At 47.4% G+C, this 25,081-nt stretch overlaps 1 protein-coding gene across 3 annotated transcripts in view; it reads left to right on the top strand.

Moving 5' to 3' along the window:
• Positions 1–7,703: 7,703 nt before the first annotated feature.
• The window catches only part of LOC147700405 (uncharacterized), a 700,768-nt gene continuing 683,390 nt past the window's right edge, over positions 7,704–25,081 (top strand). The window contains exon 1 of one of the 3 annotated variants that reach the window (XM_086935784.1): positions 7,704–8,180. The gene's annotated coding sequence lies outside the window, so the exon portion shown is untranslated. The remainder of the gene's footprint in view (positions 8,181–25,081) is intronic. The other 2 variants (XM_086935772.1, XM_086935787.1) reach the window with 2 other exon arrangements.

Genomic DNA, 25,081 nt, shown 5'->3' with positions numbered 1-25,081 from the left:
AGGTCTTCTGTCTAGCTTGCCCGCCGCTAGCCCACAGTCCGCTACCCTCTTGCTGCTTTGTCCCTTGCTGCCTCCTGTGCCTGCCTTCTCTGCTCGATTCTTGCCATCTGTGCCTTCTCTGCTCCTTTCTTGCCCTCTTTTTGCCTTTTCTGCTAGTTTTCCCTCAGTTTTGTTTTTTCTGCCCATTTCCTGCCCTCTTTTTGCCTTTTCTGCTTGTTTCTACCCTTTTTTTTGTCTTTTCTGCTGGTTTCTTGCCCTCAGTTTCTATCTTTTCTGCTTGTTTCTGGCCATTTCTTGCCTTTTGTGCTAATTTCTTGCTTGCAGTTTTATTTTTCTGCTTGTTTCTTGCCCTCTGTTTTGCTTTTTTCAGCTCGTTTCTTGCCCTCTTCCTGCCGTTTCTCTCCTCCCACCACCTAGCGCCCCTCCCCCCCCAGGATCTACTTAATGGATGCTGCAGCACGACCCAGTTGAGCTGATCCTCGTGCCAAATCTCCCTGCGATAGGTCTTTTGTACAGCTTGCCCGCAGTCTTGCTGCTTTGTCACTTGCTGCCCTCTGTGTCTACCTTCTCTGCTCATTTCTTTCCCTTTTGCCTTCTCTGCTGCTATCCTGCCCTCTTCTTGCCTTTTCTGCTAGTTTCTTGCCCTCTGTTTTGCTTTTTTGATCGTTCCTTGCCATCTTTTTACCTTTTGTGCTTGTTTCTTGCTCTCTGTTTGTGCCTTCTCTGCTCGTTTCTTGCCTTCTGTTTATTCTCTTTGTGGAGTGGTGTGGCTCACTGGTTAGAGGCGGCAGACCCGGAAGCAGAGAACGGTCCGGGACCAGGGTTCAATCCCCGACGCGGCAGGGTCGTGGACCAGCGTCATTGTACTTGATAATTCTCACCTCGGTGCCTACTGTAACCAGGGATCACACTCGGCAACTCTGGGCATTAAGCTTGCCTCATCTCTACAACGGCCCCCCACAGACGCCGGGGATGCCTGGTTTCACCTTGGAGATACCCAGAAAGGGACCATCTCACAGGGAAAGCCAGGACGGGTTCCCCAGCGGTCTTCTGCACCAGGATACTCCGGTAGTAATTGAGCGCGCTACAAAACAGCATATTACATTACATTATTACATGCCTTCCGTACAGGTTTCTTGTACTCTTTTTGTCTTTTCTGCTTGTTTCTGGCCCTCAGTTTCTGTCTTTTCTGCTTGTTTCTTTTTATTTATTTTTAGTTTTATTGAAAGCTTTTACAGCATAACATTAATACATGACAGTATACAGCAATAATGACCATTAGTCGTGTTGATACGGCGCAGAATATGAAATAGTATAAATACAACAATCTGCACAGTCAGTCAATGATATACATACAGAATACATAGAAAATATATGCACCTACAGCACTTACATGTAAGACATCCCATCCCACCCCCCACGTCTCCTGAGCCTCAATATCAAGATAGAAAGCAGTTAGGCAATTATCAGAACTTAACCAGTGTCCGTTCCTTCCGCCTCCCTGGTTTCCTTGCCCACCCAATATTGTTGATATAGCCCCCAGAAAGTTTTCAGCGACTCTGAGGAGGTAATAACTCATTAGAAATTCCGGATATATACATCTCTCTGGACCAATGCAGTATTTTGGGCGCTGGGCCCTTAGCTGAACATATTGCTATTCTACTTTTAGAGAACAGCAACCCCATTGCTAACAGCATCTAACATCTTTTTTAAACTCTTTAGTATACCCCAATAATGCGAGCAACTGGTATGGCGTTAGTGTGAGCCCTGTGACCTCATTAAGCATACTAATGATTTAATTCCAAAATTCAGCAATCTTTGGACATTGCCAAGCTGTGTGCAGAAACCCAGCGTTCTCCATCCACAACAGCAGCAGGCAACCCGGAAGTAAACCCAAGAACTTCTGAGTCTCGCTAAACTCGCCGGCATATCAAGCACATTTTTCCAGCCTCCAGTTGTACGTCGCACCAGATACCCTGGCAGCCCGACGTATACCGGACACGGCTCCATTCCAAAGACCCTCACACCGTGATTCACAGGAATTTACGGGCGTGCTTCCCTGGCCGCCAGATATGATGTCCGTACTTTCGCTGCATTTCTCTAGTTTTACTCGTTTTTTCTGTATATCGTCATGAAACCGAATGCCGCTCTAGGTAAACGCACAATGTCATGTCATGTGAAAGGTTTTTATATAGCGCAGCTTATCACTGTAAGGTCTCAAGGCGCTTGTCACAATTAGTTGGTTGATTAGTTCATTTAACTCTTGTATTTTCAGCTCAGGGTTAACCACCACTAGTCCGAGCTATACTATTTACCTGTGCCATGTTTTTTAGTTGTGCTCCGGCATAGATGGCCATCCACGAAAGAAATAGGAGCAACGATCTCTGTACTTCATCTCTACAAACAGAGGTCCGTTCTAAAGGGGGTCATGATCTCTGTACTATAAATAATAAACATAGCCCAGTTCATGTTAGTCCTGGGGTAAATTTGCTTTTGAGAAGAGACAGTTGCTTCCTTTTGCCTTTTAGTCACGGTTACTTGCCAACATTTCTCTTTTTTGTACCAATTTTATTAGCACCCGTAACTCGTTTTCTAGGTTTTCCGATCATTATACCTTTTAAAAACAGGCAGCATTTAAATCTATCATACTTGATGCTGGTACCTACAATTTTCTTTGTGGCCTCTTCACCTGGTAGACATGTTCTTTGCACGTTACCTTTTTTCGGTCTGCCATTCATAGAGCTAGTTGCCCGTTCCGCCAGTCATAAAAGTTACTTAAACTAATGTCTCCGCTGCGGATTTTTGATTTAGACAAATGAGCAGATCGTCATGTCTGATCTCACCAGTGCATCCGCCTTTATATTGACATATCCCCCGTTTAATTGTAGGTCTTTTTGCTTCCCTCAAGACTTTCTCCCCAACACGGGATATTCTTACTTTTGGACCAGGTATGTCTTGTATCTTCTAGAGTTACATAAGACATCCTGACTGCCTTTTACTTGAATATATTTCTTAATTGATATATCTTTCAGATTCTACTATCTACGCATATCTTGGAAAACCCTCAAAGAATTATTCTTTTTCTTGTTTACAGTATTTGGTAAGCCACTCTAGCGTTATTAGTTAGGTATAGCTGCACGCTGCATGGGTTATTATTGCCAATTTAAGGGACACCCATGTGTCACTGTATCTTTCATGGTATCCATGAGCACTCCTCTTTTAGATGTGTGTGGTTCACCTTCACTTTTTTTTAGGTGCTCACCATTCAACTTAAGACATAGCACAGTTGTGTTTCACTAGTCTTTGACATGTATGTTGATCCCATTCACGCTCCAGTTTGTGTACTGAACCTTTTTCTCACCCACGTGCTCCTGTGCGAGCCGCTAGGGCACTTGCATTGGGTCAAGCACCCCTCTCTTCTCTGGCAATTTCGCTTTTTCTTTCACCATATGAGCACTTTTTAGACTCGTATGCATTAGCATTTTAAAAGTTACCACTATCCTTTCTTTTTTCCTTTTCTCTCTCTCTCTATGATCACAAATGAAGCTCCCTCTCTTAACCCCTTCCATGCTGATGACGAACCCCAGCCGTCATGCACTACGGTGCTCGTGTGCTGATGACGGCTGGGGTTCGTCATGGCCCGCCCCTGTTCTTTTGTTTACCGCACAGCGGCGGAAACGGGCCAGCAGGGAAGGGGTTAATACAAGTATTTATTACCTGTGTAATATCTTTGTATGATCCTTTGTCGGAAACATACTGATGTATGCTTATAATTGTATGCCATTACAGCCCTGAAGAAGCCCTTTTCTGGGCGAAACGCATTGGCTGATCTCATTCCTGTGCATACTATAAATACATCGGACATTAAAAGAAGGATAATGACACAAGACTAACTTCGTCAGTCTAAATATGTAAATTTGATTTGTTCTTTTTAAGTTGCCACAAAGTGTTATATTTATATACTTATGCACTTTATATCAATTTTAGAAATTGATATTAATCATTTCGATTGCACACATGCAATAGCCTAGAAAACATTTCAAGCACATGCATTTTGCTGACCTATAGCAGTTAATTGATCTATAGGTAAGGCCTCTTTCGAATTATTCTACAAGGAAATTTGCAACATGTACGATAGGGGCCTCCACAGAATCCAGTTTCCTTTCCGTGCACCAACAAACCCATATTTTCCAGATGCTGTTGTATCTGTAGTGTGTACCAGGGGCCCAAGATTCTTAGAGGAGAGTTTAAGCCCCTGCCGAAAGGTTAGTTATTTCATGGGCTCGCCTGACACTTTCCAGGCAAGAAGGTGTAAAGTCCTGCTCTTGAGTAGGGGATGTTCCAAACCTTCTATGTCTCTTAGGAGGTCTTGTGAGGCTGGGAGAAGAAAGGGGATTTCCTAAGCTAATTCCAAGGTTGTCGGAAACCATGGTTGGGACGGCCAGAAGGGTGTTATTAGGACTAATCAGCATTGTTCCTTTTTTAACTTCTGCAGAGCCCGCTGGATCATTGCAAAGGGGGGAAAGGCATATCCCCAACTCCCTTGCCAAGGTTGACGAAAGGGATTCACCGCCCGAGCATCCGGGTATGGCCTCCAGCTGAAATATTTCTGTCATTGAGATGTCAGTCTGCTTGCTGAAGAGTTATACTTCTAAGGGTCCCCATAGCCGTTCTAGTCTTCTGAAGACGTTCACATTCAGTTTCCAGTCGGTGTGGTCTACTAGGGAGCTGGAATTCCAGTCCGCACAAACATTAATTTTTCCTGGAAGGTATTCTGCTCTTAATGATATTTTGTGTTCCAGGCAGAACATCCATAGTTCTTTTGCTAGGTTGGAGAGGTCTTGGGATTTGGGGGCAAATGCATCAACATAAGGAATTGCGACCCTTAACAGCGATTTTTTATAGAAATCACTATTTAGGAATCACAATTCCTTATGCATGTAGGAATCGCTAAAAAAATTGTGATTCCTACATATTCCTTAATTGTGAATTGCAAATTGCGATTCGCAATTAAGGAATAGCTTCCCATTCATTCCTATGGGGCCCATAGGTATCAATGGGAATTGCATGCGCAATTTGCGAGTACCAAATAGGTACTCACAAATTGTGCATGCAATTCCAAGGGTGCCAAAAGGACACCCTGATGCACCCCTGAAATTTGCTCACACATACCCCAAGGGCATGTGTGTGTAACATGGAACTTTGAAAAATGCACTTCCAGGACAAATTCCGGGGTGTTGCTAAAAATGGCTTTCCCATTCCAAGCGTCCAGGTTTTCTAAACACCAGGTTAGTTCTGTCTTGGCGTTCATGTCTACATAAATTTTGTGTCTGTACCATAGGCCAGATCGAAGGGTTCCGCCCTTCGCCCTTTGGAGGGCCCGATAATGTAAAGGGCCCTGGAAAATAGCTTTGATGGAGGCTGAGAGGATGCCCAGGAGTCTGGCTAGTTCTCCTAAGGCTAAAGTTAGGATTCCTAACTTTAGGACTCCTAAATGCTTTCTGTAAATACCGAAAGTCTTAAAGTTAGGATTTTTCTTAGTTTAGGAGAATCCTAAATGACTTCTGTGAATACCGAAATGAGTAATTGCCTTCTGTGAACACCAAAATGGTAGTAAGTTTAGGATTTTGTCTTAAGTTAGTTCTGTGAATCGGGCCCTGTAACTGCAGTCCGCTGTAATCAATGTATCCTACTTGTTGTAAGGGTACGTTTCAGGGCTTTAAGTGGGCCGGATCTCGCCAGTTTCTCGTGCATACGCGGTTGGTCCGTACTCGGCCAAAGGTTACTTTCTGTAAATTCCATGATATTGGAGAAGAGTGAACAATAACGGGTCTTAAATATTGGAATCTTACTCGAATATGATTCGGTCTTCAAATGAGATACAACTACGTCGCTTGGTCAGATTCTTTGAGAGGTTAACATAATTGTAACTTTATCCATAGCCCTGAAGAAGTCTGTGGCAAGATCCACAATAGACGAAACACGTGTTGGCTAGAGAGGGCCCGATTCACAGAACTAACTTAAGAGAAAATCCTAAACTTACTACTTTTGGTATTCACAGAAGTTAGGATTTTGTCTTAAGGTTGTCTTAAGACAGACTTAAGACAAAATCCTAACTTAAGTCTGTCTTAGGTCTGTCTTAAGACAAACTTAAGACAAAATCCTAACTTCTGTGAATACCAAAAGTAGTACGATTAGGATTTTGTCTTAAGTTAGGTCTGTGAATCGGGCCCACTGTGTCCTGGAAGATTACACATTGTGAATAAAAGAAGAAACAAAGAATTTCTAAATGTTGTATATGACTGTACTTATTGTTTATATTTTAGCTCAGGATAAATTGTGAATTTCTCACCGGTGCTGAACACCAGCAGTTTTTTAAAGGGGGTCTGTATTGGGCTCTGTTTTGTGCCCTGGCACAAGGGTCTGTTTTTTCCTGGACTGCAGTGAGAGCAGGCACATCAATGTGCGCATGCTCACACACTTCTCACTAGTCGAGAAGTTACAGCATGACGTCATGCCAGGTGAGCGTTGTGGGGGAAGGGGAATCCTTTAAAGAGTAATTTTATCTCTGGATTTCCCTTCCCTTTTTGAAACTCAGGAGCAGTAACATTGTTGTGGGGTCACCTGGGCTTTAAGTGGAAGCTTTTTCAATAATATATACAAGCCATAGTTGCTGCTTATTTATCTCGTGCAACTGACAACCATCGACAAAGCCAATAGTCCTGACTTGTTGTAGGTATGATGCAGGTGCGCAACACCCATTGAACTCACCGGGCTTCAGCCCCCCCGTCGTGTGTGGCAGCCCGGGATGAGACAAATCCCGGGCACACACAGAGCCGCACCCGAACGTTCAACAGGTCTTTAAAAGACCATTTGAATGTTAATTAGGCCTTGCAGTTGTTTCACCCCTTCTAAGAGCCCCTGCAGCCCCACTCTGCCTACTGATTAAAGGTTCAGCCCCCCCCCCCCCCCCCCCGAAATTTGGCTCTAGTCGCGCCTCTGGTATGATGTTACTTGTTGTATTGTATATCAGGATGTAATGACAGAAACAGCAAAATACAAGTCGTGCGGCACACTATGCTAAGCAGAGATTTTTAGCTTAGGTGTTTTTAAGCCACGCCCATAATTACAATGGACACCCCCCTATCAGAGACCCCCCAGTTTTTTCCATCCCAATTAAATCCCTGGTATGTTTATAGTTATTGTTACCAATGGTCGAAAAAGTGATAATGACATGAAATTTGTGGATAAGGGTCGGAGTTTTAAGCCAAGCAATGACAACAGCCCATGTTAATTGATCATGTATGCTGATCGACTGAAACCTAGACCACTAAATTGCTGCAATAGGCCTGTTTTGGAAAAGTGTTGTTGTCATGCAAATGTCAATAAAAATATTTTACCAACAAAAAAAAAATCCTGCTAGTTGTAAAGCGCTCTGATGCCTTGCGGACATGACCGGGCTTTGTAAATCTGCGAATAAATAAACAGATACATAAATAAAGTGGGAACTCCGTGGATCTGGCCCCCGGTTCCGAAGCCGGTGACCGAGCACGAGCCGCTCACGGAGGGCGCACAGCTGCCGCGCCCGTGCTCGGTACTTCAGTCTGCGCATGCGCACGGGAGCAGTGTCTTGTTTCCACGTGGGGTTCTTCAAGCGTGTATGAGCATGCGCAAAGAGGACCGCCCCCCCCCCTGTCTTGTTTGTGCGCGCATGGCTCTAAATATCCCCGTCAGACTTGCGGCACGCGGAAAGACCGGAAGTCCCGCTTCCGTACCGACGCTCCAGGTTGCGCATGCGCGGTACCGGAGAAGCTCTTATCAGCTGCCCCGGACTCGGTGCACGGAGGGCCCGGTCCGAGGGTGGGGGCGGCGGGGAGAGAGACCCGCTCCTGCTCCTCGTGTCTGTGCTGGAGGTTCGGGAGAAGAAGGCGAGCTCAGGCCGTCCGTGTCCAGTTACAACGCAGACTCCGCCTTTCAGCCCGTGAAGAGCTCCGCATTTCAACCCGTGAAGAGCTCCCCATTTTCACCTCGGAGAGCTCCGCATTTTCGCCTATGGAAGGCTCAGCATTTTAACCCGTGAGGAGCTCCGCATTTTCGCCTATGGAAGGCTCCGAATTTTAACCCATGAAGAGCTCCGCATTTTCATCTGGGAAGAAATGTCTCATTGGTAACCGGGAAAGGTAAGATTTTGTGCAAGGTCTGTGTACTTATGTGAAGACAGAAAGTGGAACAAAACGTAGTCTCATGATGAGGGCTCCAGATTTTAAAAACAAAACTTTCCCGGGACCTGTCGGTATTACTATTAAATATTAAATATTACACTTTGTCTAGGCAGGTTAAATTCCAGGTGCAGACACACTGAAGGTGCACAGATGGGCAGCGGGTACTCTGAGCGATAGCACCAGCCCTGGGCCCCATCTAGGCACACCTCTAATCGATTTCTAAAGATGAAGGGCCCATGCATTAGAATTGGTTTTTAATTTGGAGTTTATCACTCACACAATGCCAAAACCTGTGGACCATTCATTCTATAAATCAGTTTGTTTACAAAATGTAACTATTGGGGCCAGATCAGCTGCTACTGGGGGTCTACATGATCTTTATGGCTACCACCACCGTTGAAATGTCACCTAGGTATTTGACACTTGATGTTGTTTCCAGTTTTTTGTTGCCCAGGTGCCATGACTGTCACTGGCAGGTTTAGTTACAGTGGAACCCGCGGAGGGGTAAGGTGATAAGGGTCCCAGGACCAAGCCACAGAAGTCAGTTCAATTTTACCTTGCCTGAGAGTCCTGGGTCCAAAGTTGTCCTGGCTGGCCTTGGTGCTGAAGCTGGGCCGCAGGAGAGCTGGGTTTACCGCCTAGGCCAGTGCTGGAAGTAATGGATGTAAAGGTTGACAGAGAGGCCACTCATGTTGGTTGAAATTGTTTATTTTTATTTATAAAGTTTTATGTAGCACAAACAAGATCCCGAAGGATAACAGAGCACTTTACTAACAAGACTGAGAGGAATAACATAAATGCAGTATCAACATCCGAGCAGGTGAGAGTATCCCTCTTTGGGTAAGAATTTGTTCATAAGAAATCGTTTAGTTTCCAATTTGAAAACCTTCGATGAAGAGATTCTGCGTACTTCCGGTGGAAGAGAGTTCTAAATCTTTGGTGCAGCGCCGGAGAAGGCTCGGTGACCAGTTCTTCTTCCCCTTTTTTTTTTTTTTTTTTCCGAATAAGTGGTTTCAGGAGGAAGGTAGTGGCACTTCTTCAAGCTCTGGAACCACAGGATAATTCAAGTTTTTGCCCAAGGTACGTGGGAGTATTGAGGTGATGGGCTTTGTAAGCCAGAACAGCAATCTTTAACTACATTTGAGCTTCGTAGGGTAGCCAATTGAGAGATTTTAGGACTGGGGATATATGATCATATCTTTTGGTGCCTGTGACCAGTCTAGCCGCTGCATTCAGAGTTGAACTTAGTGGAGCTAGGGCGTATTTGGGAAGGCCACAGAGGGTAGCGCTGCCGTAGTCAAGCCTCGGCAAGACAAGCGCTTGGACTACCTGCTTGAAATCCTTTAGTGGAAGGAAACGTTTTATATTTCTGAGTGACCTCAACAAATGGTTTGCTCCTCTACATAAAATGCTGATATGATTTTTCATATTAAAGCGCTTGTCCATGGTGACTCCGAGGGATCTGGCTGAGTCTATGATAAGAGGAGTGCGATTAAAGCAGTGAGGTGACTCCGCCATAGGTCTATCTTGGGGATGTGGTTTGGGGGGAGATGAGCAGGAATTCTGTTTTGTAAGTGTTAAGCAGGAGATGGTTCTCCGTTAACCAGTTTTGAGTAGCCGTTAGAGGGAGATGATGTTATCCAAGGATGAGATTTTAAATAGAGTTGCATGTCGTCCGCATACATGTGGAAGGGAACGTTCATGGAGTTTAATTAGTTAGCGAGAGGTGTCAAGTCAAGTAATTTATATAGCGCACTACATACCCAGAGGGTCTCAAGGTGCTTGAGGAGGGGTGGGGAATTACTTGTCGAATATCCAGGTTTTAAGTTGCTTTCTGAAGGCTAGGTGGTTTTGAGTAAGGCGGAGGTGAATGGGAAGGGAGTTCCAGGTTTTAGCCGCTAGGTAGGAGAAGGATCTTCCTCCCATGGTGGTTTTGTAGATGCGTGGAACAGCAGCGAGGGCTTGGTTGGAAGAGCGTAGTTGGCGGGAGGGGGTGTAGAAGGAAAGTCGCGTGTTGAGGCATTCGGGTCCAAGTTCATAGAGTGCTTTGTGTGCGTGGGTGAGGAGACGAAACGTTATCCTCTTATTGACAGGGAGCCATTGGAGGTCTTTCAGGTGACTGGAAATGTGGTTTTTGCGCGGGATGTCTAGTATGAGTCTTGCTGCAGCGTTTTGGATGTGTTGTAGTTTTTTCAGAAGTTTTGCGGTGGTACCGGCGTATAGGGTGTTTCCGTAGTCCAGGCGGCTTGTAACCAATGCGTGGGTGACCGTTTTCCTAGTTTCGGTGGGGATCCAGCGAAATGTTTTTTTTGAGCATGTGAAGAATGTTGAAGCATGATGATGAAACGGCAGTGACTTGTCTGGTCATCGAGAGGGAGGAGTCCAGGATGACGCCCAGGTTCCGTGCGTGGTCCGCTGGGGTGGGTGCTTTTCCAAGGGCCGCTGGCCACCAAGAGTCGTCCCAGGCGGAGGGGGAAGTACCTAAGATGAGGACTTCTGTTTTGTCTGAATTTAGTTTCAGACGGCTGTGATTCATCCACTCAGCTACTTCTTTCATTCCTTCATGTAGGTTGTTTTTGGCGGTGTTAGGGTCTTTGGTGAGTGAGAGGATCAGTTGAGTGTCATCAGCGTAGGAGATGATGTTGAGGTTGTGTTGGCGTGCGATGGTCGCGAGGGGGCTCATGTATACGTTGAAGAGGGTGGGGCTGAGTGAAGATCCTTGTGGCACGCCGCAGATGACTTCAGTGGCTTCTGACTTAAACGGTGGAAGGCGGACTCTCTGAGTTCTTCCGGCCAGGAACGAGGTGATCCATTCCAGTGCTTTTCCTTAGATTCCGATGTTGTTTAGGCGTTGTATAAGGGTGCTGTGGCAGACTGTGTCGAAGGCTGCGGAGAGGTCGAGGAGGATGAGGGCGACTGTGTCTCCATTGTCCAGTAGTGTTCGAATGTCATCTGTTGCTGCGATGAGTGCGGTCTCAGTACTGTGTTTGGCTCGGAAGCCGGACTGTGAGGAGTCGAGGGATTTGTGGGTTTCGAGGAAGGCGGCGAGCTGGTTGTTGACAGCTTTCTCAATGACTTTGGCCGGGAAAGGTAGGAGCGAGATGGGGCGGTAGTTTTTGAGATCGGTGGGGTCTGCTGTGGGTTTTTTCAGAAGGGCGCTGAGTTCCGCGTGTTTCCAGCTTTCCGGGAAGGTGGCGGAGTTGAGGGAGCAGTTGATGACGTCTCAGAGGTGGGGTGCTATGATGGAGTCAGCTTTGTTGAAGATGTGGTGGGGACATGGGTCTGTGGGGGATCCAGAGTGGATGGAATTCATCAGGCGAATGGTGTCCTCAGTGGAGATTGGGTTCCAGTGGTAAAGGATGTTCCAAGGGGTTTATGTTCAGAAGTAGGTTGGGTGGGTTGGTTTCTGGATTGGTTGTCGAAGCTGTTGTGGATGTTTGCGATTTTGTGGTGGAAGAATGAAGCTAGGGAGTCGCAAAGGATTTGAGAGGGAGTGATGTCGTTGGAGATGGCGGTGGGGTTGGTAAACTCTTTGACGATGTTGAATAGTTCCTTGCTGTTGTGGGCGTTGTCTAGTCTGTCTTTGAATGCAGATTTCTTGGCAGTCCGGATCAGTTGGTGGTGTAAACGGTTGGCGTTTTTGAAGGCGTCCCTGGTGCTAGTGTTTGGGTCTTTTTTCCAGGCTTTCTCAAGGGAGCGACAGAGTTTCTTGGAATTCTTAAGGTCATCGTTAAACCAGGGGGCGTTTTTGCTGCCTAGCTTGATTTGTCGTTTTTTCAGGGGTGCTAGGTTGTTGGCGCTGTTGGTTAGCCATTGTGTGAGGTTAATGGCTGCTTGGTTAGGGTTCGACGTATAGGCAGGGGGCTTTTGAAGAAGCGATGTGGAGATCTGGTCGATGGTGATTTTGTTCCAGTTTCTTCGCAGAGTAGGTTGAGGGTGGTTATGGATTGTGGTCTTTTTGTAAGTAAAGTGAACGCAGCTGTGGTCCGTCCAATGGAGAGCTGTGGTGTGATTGAATGAGATGTGTTTGCTGGAGGTGAAGATAGGGTCGAGTGTATGTCCAGCGTTGTGGGTGGGGGTGTTTACTAGCTGTTTGAGTCCGAGGTTGGCTAGATTGTCCAGAAGGGTGGTGGTGTTGCTGTCGTTGCTCTTTTCCAGGTGGAAATTGAGGTCTCCCAGTAGAATGTAGTCCTCGGAGGGGAGGGCGTGTGGGGTGATGAAGTCAGTGATGTCTTCACTGAATTGTGCACGGGGTCCTGGTGGCCTGTAGAGGAGTGTGTCTCTGAGTGTGGTCTTGGGGTCGGTGTGGATCTGGAAGTGGAGGTGTTCGGCTATAGCAAGGTTGACGTCTGAGTAGGTTGAGATGCGGATGGAGTTCTTATGGACGATGGCGATGCCTCCTCCTGTTTGGTTGGTGCGGTCTTTTCGGATGATTTTGTAGCCTTCCGGGATGGCTATGGTGATGTCTGGAGCTGACGAGGCATTCATCCAGGTTTCTGTCAGGAAGGCGACGTCCGGAGCAATGGTGTCTAGTAGATTCCAAAGGTCGATGGCGTGTCTGTGGACCGAGCGGGTGTTGAGCAGGATGCAATTTAGGTGGTTAGTGTCGGATCTCTGTTTGGTGTTTGTGGATGTGGTGTGTGTCTTGGTGCAGTCGAACTTGCAGGAGTGGCATGTGAAGGGTCCATGGATGTGTCCTGGTGCAGCTTGGTGGCAGTTTGGTGGACCGGATGGAGCGCCGTAGCTGTACTCGTGGGTGGGCGGGTCAGCTGGGAGGCGGGATCTGGGAGGAGGCACAGGCTCACGGAGGTAAACAAAGTCCCAAAATGGCAGCCCGGTCCCTGAAACGAGACTGGGGCACAGCCGGAGTACAACACAAGTCACAAACACTCTCAAGACACTTCTCTTTTCCCCACATAGCAAAGTCCACAGTGCGCAGCAATAACCAAATAAATTAAATCAGGCAAATTAATTTAGGCGCCGAGTGCGCAATCACTGTACTCAATTAAATGTTTAAAGTGGGCAAAAGCGATACCAGGCGCTGCGAGCGATCTCTTTCCGTGCAGGCAGGCAGCAGCGCGATGTTCCCTTCTGAGAGGCTCAGGCTGCGGAGAGGGCTGGGAGAGGGAGTGGTTTGCCTTGGCTCTTTGTGATCTGTGATGAAGAAAAGACGAGAACCATTGTAACACCAGATCAGAAAAACCCATTCTATTTTGCAGGATGGATAGAAGGTTGTCATGATTAACCGTATCGAAAGTGGAGAAAAGATCAAGGAGAATCAAGAGGCAGGATTCGTTTTTATTAAGCATTTTTAAAATGTCATCCCTAACTTCAGTGAGAGACGATTCAGTGCTGTGTCCCTTCCTGAAGCCAGATTGATGTTGGTCTAGAAGTTAATAGTTCTCTATGTGAGCACAAAGTTGGGAATGGACACATTTTTTTTTCTAGAAGTTTCGCTAGGGTTGGGATGTTGGAAATGGGGCAGAAATGATTGCGATCATATTTGTCCGTGTTAGTTTTTTTTAGAATAGGTGAAACCTGAGCTGCTTTTAGGCAATTGGGGATCGTGCCTTATGAAAGAGAAGCGTTTACTATCCTTGTCCAGGTTGGGATGAGTGCATTCTTGATTTCTTTGAAGATAGCCGGGGGCAGCGGGTCACTGAAGTGGTTGGAGGGCTTGATATTCTGAAGAATCTTGTGGATGTCATTTTCACTAAAAGGGGCAACAGTACCCCACAACTCATTGTTCTTAGTGTTCTTGGTGGTCAGTTTGTCCTTATCAAAGGGGTCAAGGGGGGAGGCGGCACCTGAGGGAGGCAATAGAGCCGTCTAAGAGGCGAGGTCAGTAGAGATGAGTCTTGATTTCTCCGCGAAGAAAGCGGCAAGATCATTGCATGAAGGTGGGCAGCCATCAAGTTCAAAGTGGTTTGGACCAACGACTGATTGCTCTTTGACCAATTCGAACAGTTTCTTGGGGCGGTTTGCCGCTTGATCTAGTTGGTGTCTGAAGTAGTCAGCCTTGGCACTCCTGATTTGTTTATTGTAGAGGCTCCTGAGATCTCTAAGGAGTTTTAGTTGGTCTGAGGAAGGATTGGATCGCCAGGACTGTTCAGCTGCCCTGAGTTTGCATCGTTCAGTGTTTAATTTCTCATTATACCGTGGTTTGGATAGTTTCGTTGAAGCATTTTTGTGTTTGAGTGGAGCAATGTCATCCATGATGTTGGAAATTGTTGAATTGTAGGCATCGGTGAGTGATTGCACCTCGACCAAATCAGCTTGGGCGGAGAGGACAGACTTACATTGGGCAGCTAGATGGTCAGAATTAATTGATCCGAGGTCCCTTTTCCAGATCTTTGATTTCAAAGGTTGAGTCTTCCTCATCAATACCTCCCTGTTAATGTAAAAGAGGATGCTATAATGGTCGGACCAGTCACAGGGGGTAATGGAATCTAGGGTGATGGTCTGCTCTGTGGAGATGATGAGGTCTAGACTTTCTCCTTTAGTGTGAGTTGGTTGATTGCAGTGCTGAGTCAGATCTTGATTAATTAAGAATGATTTCAAGCAGGATACAGCGGAGTCATTGGGGTTAGACCAGTGAAGGTTGAAATCACCAAGGAAGATTTGGGCCACCGCTGAGTCGACATTACTAGTAGTGATTTCCATTAGGCTTTCAATGAAGGGGAGATTGTCACCCGGAAGGTGGTAAAAGATATGAAGTTAGCAAACTGATAGGTTCATACTAGAGATACTGAGACACAGGTATTCACTGGAGGAAGGTGCACAGGACAACAAGAGAGAAATCAATAGTGTGTTCCTGTGGATACAAGCTAGGCCACCGCCCAACTTCAGAACTCTGTCTAGACTAATTATGTCATGAGTGTGGGGGGGTACTAGGAGGTCTAAGTTAGGGGTGGGAGCGGGATTTAACCAAGTTTTGGTGAGGATGATAATGTCTAACTCATTGTGTTTGATGAGGTCGAGATATCGGAGGCGTGTTTACTGGCTGATCTACAATTTAGTACACCTTTAAGTCTTAGTGAATAAGGGGGGGGAGGAAGGGGTCTGGGAGATCACACGGGTGAGGTTGTCTGAGTTGCTGCCTCTAGGATTGCGAGGAGGTTCTCTGTTTGTGTTGGAAAGGATGGAATGTATTTGTCTCGGCTGGACCATGGTAGATTTGGAACAGGAAGAAATAGAATTGTGACTGTCCAGGCGATCAGTGGACGCCGGGAGTGTCCTAGATCCTCTTGGGCTGGCGGAGGCATTGGGTAGGGGAAAGGATTTAGAAAAGGCAGGGGCTAGCAGCTGATCCGTGTGGTCTCAATCCCTGGTGGACGATCTGGGCCAATTCAAAGAGGTGAAGAGAGAACTGATCACTGGAAAAAAATCATTTGAGAGGGATTTCAGGTTGTGTAGCACAGAAGTGAGAAGGAGCAACTGACTAGAAATCTCGTCAAGGCGCGCAGCCAGGTCTTAGTGTGGTTCTAGGGGTGGGGGGTGTGAGGGAGAAACTATCCGTGATGGGGAGCATCTGTGTAAGTCAGTTGAGGCCTGTGTGGGGGCTCGGTGTCTAGAATGTGGCATAGTCTGTGGCAAGGTTATAGGGATGGGGCCTCATCAAGTAATCGAGGAAACTGTATGTCTTGAGGGAACCTCTCAGCTTGAGAGAAACCCTGTGACGGACTGACCGACGGTGATGAGATTGAGCCCATAGATCCGCCAGCCACCTGAGAGGGAGCTCTAGTTGGTTGACATAATTCCACCAGGGACAAGGCGGTCCTAGGATCAGCTATAAGAGATGAGGGGTTAGGGGAGAGTGGGGTACTCGCAACTGTTAAGGGTGGAGTACTAGTTAAGCCCAGCGGAGAAGTAGACGTTGAGTAGGAGTCTGAGAAGTTGCCTTATAAAGCATATTTAAGAGTGGGGTAAAAATTGGCCATCTTTGCTAGGTTACTATTAGAAGCTTAGATTAGGATGATACCATTATTGTACAGGGTGATAGCTTTGAGGGAGGACAAGGGAGATGTTAGTTTGAGGCCATGTGGGGTTTTCTTGGATCCTGTTATTCGGAGCAAGGAGTAGAGCATTGATAGCCAGCATGCCCGTTTTCTGGTATAGAAGATGTGGTCATTCATCAGGGTACCTTTGTTGGTGTAGAAGTAGGGGTCTGAGAATAGAATTTCCGGTCTAGCTTTGAGTATGCAGTGTTTGTAATTTTTTGCCGCATTTTTAGAGAAGTCAGTTGGATAATTCATGATGATAATTAAATGTGTAAATATGATAAGTGTTGTGTGGTTATCTTGTTGCAGCGTCAACTAAGTGGGGTGGGAACCGAACTGGTAACCAACAAGCTTTGATAGCGGTAAGGTCAGCAAGATGTGACTTCGACGTCCAATGAAAACAGTGGCCATATGAAACCCTGGACTACAGGAATGTTTCCTACAAAGCACTGGACCATTGACTTTTGGGCGATCCCTTGGAGGGCCGATGGCCACTGATTCTTTAGTTCCAGGATGTTGTTAGGTCGAGCTTCAGCGTGCATCCGCTGTCTGCAAACCCTCTTGTCATCAATAATACTACATTTCTCCCACCTGCTATTGACCATTGGCTCACTCGATTGTCACTCTTCTTTACTGCCGCCCAATTCGTTGGCTTCCCCTCTACGTCACTTCCGTTGAATGCTTAGGCGCACTGGTAAAGTACAGTTTCCCTGCGCTTTCCTTATTAAGCTTTTGTGTGGGAGAACTCTTTTTGTTTTAATGATTACTTTCCGCTGCTTGTTTTGTTCTAAATTACAAGGAAAATTCTTGTTTGGCAGGTTTACACTCCGGAAATTTGTACAGCATGCACATAGCAACTCTGCACTACTCCTTTAACAATAGCGGACGTGTCAATTTTGTTGTGCGCTATAATTACAATATAAACGTTTCTCGCTCAAGATAAATCAAAAAACTGCATCCTCCGTGTACATTTGTACCCACCTCCACTGCTCTGACAGTTTTGTGAAAACGTCACTTCCGAAACAAAAGGCAACTTAATGCCATTACAGTAAAGATATAAACCTCATAACGAGCTCACCATGGCGCCAGTGAATACTTTGTTATTATTTAAAGCGCAGACAGCCGTGCAGCTGTGGTGAGGAACGGGAGACTCCTATCAGTCCTGCTATCCCGCCCCTCCCCTTAGAATGCTGCCTTTGCAGAGCCCGTCCGTCCGGGCTCCATGTATACTGTTCTCTGTGCTCCTGGAGGCACTTAATGCCTATCTTGCCCCACAGTCCCTTGTGATCACTGCCCTGCTTCCCTGAAAGCTTCGCCCTAGCAACAAGAACCAGCGTCTGGCTGAATCATAACTGTGTCGGCAGTGGAGTGGTGTGGCTCACTGGTTAGAGGCGGCAGACCCGGAAGCAGAGGACGGCCCGGGACCAGGGTTCAATTCCCGACGCGGCAGGGTCGTGGACCAGGGTCAGCAGACTCGATAATTCTCGCCTCGGTGCCTACTCTAACCAGGGATCACACTCGGCAACTCTGGGCATTAGCTTGCCTCATCTCCACAACGGCCCCCCACATACGCCGGGGATGCCTGGTTTCACCTTGGAGATACCCAGTAGGGACCATCTCACACGGAAAGCCAGGACGGGTTCCCCAGCGGTCTACAGCGCGGAAATACCCCATGTGGGGTGATTCAGGCGCTTTACAAGACATCATTACATTACATTACATTACATATATGCTATGTGCGCCAACATGTAAAATCATAAACAAAACACACTGTACGGCGCACATAGAGCATGGGCGAAAGCTCTACTGAACAATCAATGTTGCTGAAATATGGCCGTCACATTTGCTACCTGATGATGCTTGTGAAGGCAGGCGTCTATTTCCCTAGTCCTTCATTTAAGTCTGGGTTTCAGCCGGTAGCCATGCACATCCTAATATTCTGAGCAGCTGAGTCAAACGGCAAGCTAATAGAGAGAGAGCAGAGCATTTGATAGTTATCATTAGTTTTTCCTTATTAAGTTTTGGACTTCAAGAATGTGGCGCCTTTCACTGCCATGTAGACCTCTGTTGCTTTACTTTTTAGGTCTCGGCTTCGAGACCTATTGCAGCCGAGTTGCTCCTCAAGGGACACAGAGCGGTGCACGAGCCGACCAGGCTTTGTGGACGCGCTTAGCAGGCCGGCCGAAGGCAGCACACATACAGAGACAGACGCGCAAACGCAAAAACACACACACACACACACACACACACACACACCCTCTCCCTCTCTTCCCCCCCCCCCCCCCTTTACCCCCACCCCCACTCACCGGGCTCTTTCCCTCCGCAGTGGGGCAGTCACGGCAGCAGGCAGACTCGGTGTCTTCTCCCGGCGATCTTCAGCTGATGTGCACGCTCACGCTGCGTCTCGTGCGCGCCCACCACGCTGTTTCGCGCCCGTTTTTGTTGCTTTTCTTTTTTAGCAGTCTCGTTTTAGCTCACCCTTCACCTTTTGCACCGTGTCTTTCCCATCATCTCCTTTCTCCTACGTTGATCTTTCCGGCGTTCATGCATTATACTAACCCCCTCGCCCCGCCCGCGTCCACACAACAGAACCCCCTCCTGTCCGCCGTCGCACGGCCACGCGCATTCCATGTCCTGCACCCGCTGTTCAAACAAATGTATTTGAAGAAAGACTTGGTGAACAATAATACACTGACAATCGCATAGTATTCAATTATGACCAGCACCTTGAACTGCCAGTTAACAGGGCACGTGTTAGCACTGCTTGCCGCCACCTTTGAGATGACACGGCTCTAGCAGTGATAGTTGAATACAGAATTATTCACTTGTGCCGAGAGGCAGCAGCACCTTCATGGTCTTGATCCGAACCCAGGCTGCTTGAAGAACGCCATGCCTCCGAGCTCGGGCTGTCAGCAGCACTGCGGAGGCTCGCCTTCCCGCGCCAGCAGGCTGTGATTTACTCCACTGGAGGAGCCCGTCTCTCCTCTGCTCCTGTTGTAGTCCTGCTTTGAGGCACGTGGAGGCAGGAGTGCAGCCGGTGGCCCCAACTTACCAGTGCTCGTTTTCTGCTGTGGAGGGAGGCGCTTTTATAGGCACTCTCCCTGCGTGCTCGGCCTGCAGTTTCCTGCAAAAGCGCCCTCCGGGGCAGGCACAAAAGAGCAGATGCATACACCCCGTTTATTTAAAAGCTGATGAAAGGGGACAGCTCTTGTCGATGCTGTCAATCAAAGACGTAATAGAAAAGATGCATTCATGCTAGAACATGCCAAGGTCCTTTCTTTGAGTGTGTCACCGCGCCACAAACTCCCTCTTTTGCTTTACGTGAGTTGTTTGTGAAGGACACCCAGACACTCATAAAACTGACTAATTGCAGGCATATCTGGATGTAATGCACCGAGCCTACTACAGAAGACAAACTTTCCCCTCCCTCCTTCCTTTTCTCCCACTCATTTCTTTCTCTTTTAATGTTTCCAACTTTCTTTCCTTCCATCTCCCTTCTTTCCCTCCACCTATGCCTTATGTTCTTCCTTCCATTCTCCTTCTTTCATCCTTTTAATTCCCATTTTCTTTCTACATTCCCTCCTTCCTTCCCTCACTCTTCCTGGCATAATTTCCTCTCCCTATTTGTATCCTTTCTTCAGTCCATATTTCGCTTGCTACCTTCTTCTATCATCTTTGACTTTACTCCTTTAACTGATTCTGTCCCTTTCATCCTTCATGTGTGCCCCCTTCTTTTCTACCTCCTTGTGATTCTTTACCCTCCTTTTTTCCTTGCTTTTTTTACCCCATTGCCTCACTCCTTCCTTGCATATCTCCTTCCTTGAGTCCTTCAATTCTTCCTTAAATCCCTATCTTCTTTCCGTCTTCCCTCCTTTCTTGCACATCCAGTATTTTATTTCAGCTTGTTCTTCCTTTTTAGGTCTCAGCAGCGAGACCTATTGTTGTTAAAATGCCTCCCAAGGGAGACAGGCAGGTGCAGAGTTGTGAGTGCAGAGTTGTGAGTGCAGAGTTGTGAGTGCAGAGTTGTGAGTGCAGAGTTGTGAGTGCAGAGTTGTGAGTGCAGAGTTGTGAGTGCAGAGTTGTGAGTGCAGAGTTGTGAGTGCAGAGTTGTGAGTGCAGAGTTGTGAGTGCAGAGTTGTGAGTGCAGGTGCCGATCAGTGTGGGCAGGTGCCGATCAGTGTGGGCAGGTGCCGATCAGTGTGGGCAGGTGCCGAGCAGTGTGGGCAGGTGCAGAGCAGTGTGGGCAGGTGCAGAGCAGTGTGGGCAGGTGCAGAGCAGTGTGGGCAGGTGCAGAGGGCAGGTGCAGAGCAGTGTGGGCAGGTGCAGAGGGCAGGTGCAGAGCAGTGTGGGCAGGTGCAGAGGGCAGGTGCAGAGCAGTGTGGGCAGGTGCAGAGGGCAGGTGCAGAGCAGTGTGGGCAGGTGCAGAGTAGTGTGGGCAGGTGCCGAGGGCAGGTGCCGAGCAGTGTGGGCAGGTGCCGATCAGTGTGGGCAGGTGCCGAGCAGTGTGGGCAGGTGCCGAGCAGTGTGGGCAGGTGCAGAGCAGTGTGGGCAGGTGCAGAGCAGTGTGGGCAGGTGCAGAGCAGTGTGGGCAGGTGCAGAGCAGTGTGGGCAGGTGCAGAGGGCAGGTGCAGAGCAGTGTGGGCAGGTGCAGAGGGCAGGTGCAGAGCAGTGTGGGCAGGTGCAGAGGGCAGGTGCAGAGCAGTGTGGGCAGGTGCAGAGGGCAGGTGCAGAGCAGTGTGGGCAGGTGCAGAGTAGTGTGGGCAGGTGCCGAGGGCAGGTGCCGAGCAGTGTGGGCAGGTGCCGAGCAGTGTGGGCAGGTGCCGAGCAGTGTGGGCAGGTGCCGAGCAGTGTGGGCAGGTGCCGAGCAGTGTGGGCAGGCGCAGAGCAGTGTGGGCAGGCGCAGAGCAGTGTGGGCAGGCGCAGAGCAGTGTGGGCAGGTGCAGAGCGCAGGTGCAGAGCAGTGTGGGCAGGTGCAGAGCGCAGGTGCAGAGCAGTGTGGGCAGGTGCCGAGCGCAGGTGCAGAGCAGTGTGGGCAGGTGCCGAGTAGTGTGGGCAGGTGCAGAGCAGTGTGGGCAGGTGCAGAGCAGTGTGGGCAGGTGCCGAGGGCAGGTGCCGAGCAGTGTGGGCAGGTGCCGAGCAGTGTGGGCAGGTGCAGAGCAGTGTGGGCAGGTGCCGAGGGCAGGTGCCGAGTAGTGTGGGCAGGTGCCGAGGGCAGGTGCCGAGTAGTGTGGCCACGGCGGCTACTACTGCCCTGGGTCGGGGAGTCCCCTTGCAGGACATCTGCCAGGCAGCTACGTGGGCCTCGCTGCACACGTTCGCAAGACATTACTGCCTTGACAGCCAAGTCCGAAGAGATGGCTTCTTTGGCTGTTCCGTTCTCCGGGACTTTCTGGTGTGATCATTGGTTCGCAGACCCACCACCAGGGTGGGTATTGCTGGGGTACCTATTCTAAGGTAAGACATCTAATACTAACCTGTTTCTTTCAGATGCACAAGTTACTTACCTTTGGTACCTTCAGTAGTTAGTATTAGATTCCTTACCGCCCTACCAAGCCTCGCCGTTCTGCGAACCGATATCTAGGGTTAAGGTCATCCCCTTTCAGGGCACTAGTTTCATGGCACCATTGTTAGTTTTTATCATGGCTCTGCGTGTCTGGCGTGGAAAAGCTATATATAAGAACTGACGTCAGCACGCAAGGGCGGCGTCGAAGTACTCCGGCGACGTCATCCCGGCGCCAACGACGCCGATGACGGACGTGGAGTCGCAGACAACACCTACCGATGAGCAAAGGGTACTGCTACGCGAAAGTTTCCGGATCCAGTCTGTCGCCTGGGTATATTCTAAGGTAAGGAATCTAATACTAACTACTGTTTCTTACAGATATATCGTTACCAAAGGTAAGTAACTTGTGCATCTGCGCCCTAGATCACTGCTTCCTAAATTCAATACCCTGAACCTCGAGTGGGCGTCGTGTGCGTGAGCCAGCTTGCGTCACAGCTTAGCACGCAGCTGTCGCATATGCAGTCTGCCCCTCATCATTGCACACTGTCTACATGTGGGGTAGGAGGGGGCACTGTTCACAAACAAAAGTTTGCATAGTTATCACAGCGTCTTGTGTGCATGTTTTCTAATACTGGTCATTTCAGAACAAATTTCTTTGTCTTTTTCTCTACAAGTTGTGTATGTTCTGTAAATGTGTGCCCTCCCCGCACACACGACTGGATGTTGTGAAAGTAGTATGCTTGAGTTTTCGTATGTGCAGTAGAAACCTGACATGCTCAGCTTCAGTTGAGTGTAAAGCAGGGTGGTATTTTTGCTCCCTCCGGTCCACACTTTGCCACATTTTCTGCACTTTAAATGTTGCCAGATGGAGTAATTTATAAGCTCAAATGCTGTTCAAGTCACATTTGGTGCCGTCTCTCCCCGCCCCCACACCGCTTTCATTTTCTACATCACGTCTTGTTTCCTGCTCACCCTGTGCCATCTGTGTGTGTGTGTGGCTCTGTGTGTGTGTGTGGCTGTGTGTGGCTTTGTGTGTGTGTGTGTGGCTCTGTGTGTGTGTGTGTGGCTCTGTGTGTGTGTGTGTGGCTCTGTGTGTGTGTGTGGCTCTGTGTGTGTGTGTGGCTATGTGACCTAATTCAAGTTTATTTTATTTGGTTTGGTACTCCACTGAGGACCACAAAAGATATGTATAAAATTCAATTCTTACAGTTTTTAAAAGTTCTCATGTTAATACAAAGATAAAAAAGGTTTTAAAAATTTATAAAATTTGTGACAAACTAGTTCATTAGGGGGAGTTTTGCAAACAGTAATCAGTTCCTTGACAGTGGAAATACTGCATCTGAGATATATAGGAGATAGATGTTTTGCTCTCGCCGCTACTACTTTTGGGTTGGGACATACGAACAGTAGATGCTCTAGGTCCTGCTCTCCGCCATTACATAGGCTACATATTGGTGACTCACTTAGATGCCATTTTGATGTTAAAGATTGGGTGGGTAGAATACCCAACCGGAGCAGGATTATTAATCTCCTAGCGCCGTGAGTAAGATTGAAATCTATGTAGTTCTGGATTTTCTTAAATGTTATTGATTCAGCAAAGGTTTTATAAGAGATTAATTTGGCGCAATGCGACGAGTCAAGTTCAAAACTTAGTCTTGGGGTATAGCATTTTAAGAAGAGTTTCAATTGAGGCGGTGTCCAGGTCAGCAATAGATCAGTACTAATGTTCAACAGTTTGAGGGCGAAAGACATATTTTTGTAAAATACGTGCTTCGTAGAATCGTTATCGAAAGTCTCTGTTTTAAGCAGGAAGCGGAGTGTGCCTTCCTTTGCATGAAGCAGGTTGTATGCCCACCGGATGACGTTTGCGATGCCTCGAGAGTAAGAGCTCGTAAGCGATAGTTCAAGTCGAAGTGCTTGTACCGGTATACACTGCGCTACTTTTAGCATTTTCCTCAATATTTTTCCTTCTTTTAGATCCAGAAATGTCCACTGTTTTATAGGAATGTATTCCAGGGCATACAATAAAACTGCAGGGATCTTCACACTGTATACTTTAAGTAGGGAGGAAAAATGTCTATTTCCCGAGGCAGCATATAACCTTAGCAGAGCTCCTGCATGCACCTCAGACTTTCTTGACAAGTTTAAGAATTGTGGGTTATTTTTTAATGACTTAATAAAGATCCTTCCCAGATAGGTATACTCCTCAACTTCTTCAATTTTTTCATCCCCAAGTCTCCAACAATATTTACTACTTTTTTTCTTGCCTGAGAAAGAAACTATTTTTGTTTTGGCTAAATTAGGTAAAAGAAAGTTTTCCTTAGTGTACTTAAACAGGGCATCCAGATTATTTGTAGCCCAAAGGGGGTTAGGTCCATCACTATAATATCGTCCGCATAAAGTAAGGTGTGAACTTTTTGGGCGGCGACCTTTGGTGGAAAGTTTAGTTCTTGCTGTAGATGCTGAGGCAAATCATAGAGATATAAGGAAAACAACAACGGGGCAAGGAGGCACCCTTGCTTGAGTCCGTTGGGAGTTGGAATCGGGTTAGTCAGGCCCTTTTCTCTCCCCATTTGTACTTGGCACCAGGTGTCTGTATGCAGTGCAATTATAATTTGTAATAACTGCTCAGGGATTCCTAATTTCTTTAGTTTCTTCCATAGGGTCTCTCTATCCACTCGGTCGAATGCAGTGGTAAAGTCAATGAATGCTGCATACACAGGCTGGGATTTAATTACCACATATTTATCGAGGATAGTTTGTAACATCGCGATATTGTCTATGACTGAGTGTTTTGGCCTAAAGCCAGCTTGATAGAGCGGAATCAGTCCCTGCGTAAAGGCCCATTTTTTTAGTTGATCAAGTACCTCTGCAGTAAAAATCTTTCCCGTAGCATCCAATAGTGGTATCTGACGATAGTTGCCAGGCTGTTGTCTCGGTCCCTTTTTATGTATCGCTATGACGATACTACCCTTCCAGGATTTCGGCAAATTCCCTGTATTTAAGATGAAATTGAAGAGGGGAGATAGCATCTTACTCCAACCCTTTGGGTCAGTCTGAAGAACCTTAATAGGTATTTGGTCGGGGCCGGTGGCTCCTGATGTTCTTGTCTTCCTTATGTGCATTTCTACAGAAAAGGAGGACACAGTTCCAAGGGATGAGGTGATTCCTTCGCAGTTCTTTATGGGAGTTATAGGCCTACATGGTTAATGTTTAATTTGTACAAATTAGTCAAATATATCTCCCAATCTTTAGGAGGGACTGGGATGGCTTGCAAGGCTTTTTTTGTGCCTATTTCTTTGGTGATTAATGACCAATAAGTACGTTGGTTGTACTGTTTTGCTGCTATTCGCAGG

The sequence above is a fragment of the Lissotriton vulgaris genome, chromosome 8 (assembly GCF_964263255.1).
Source record: "Lissotriton vulgaris chromosome 8, aLisVul1.2, whole genome shotgun sequence".
In the NCBI taxonomy this organism is placed as follows: Eukaryota; Metazoa; Chordata; class Amphibia; order Caudata; family Salamandridae; genus Lissotriton; species Lissotriton vulgaris.
This window is presented reverse-complemented; position numbering and strand designations above follow the sequence as displayed.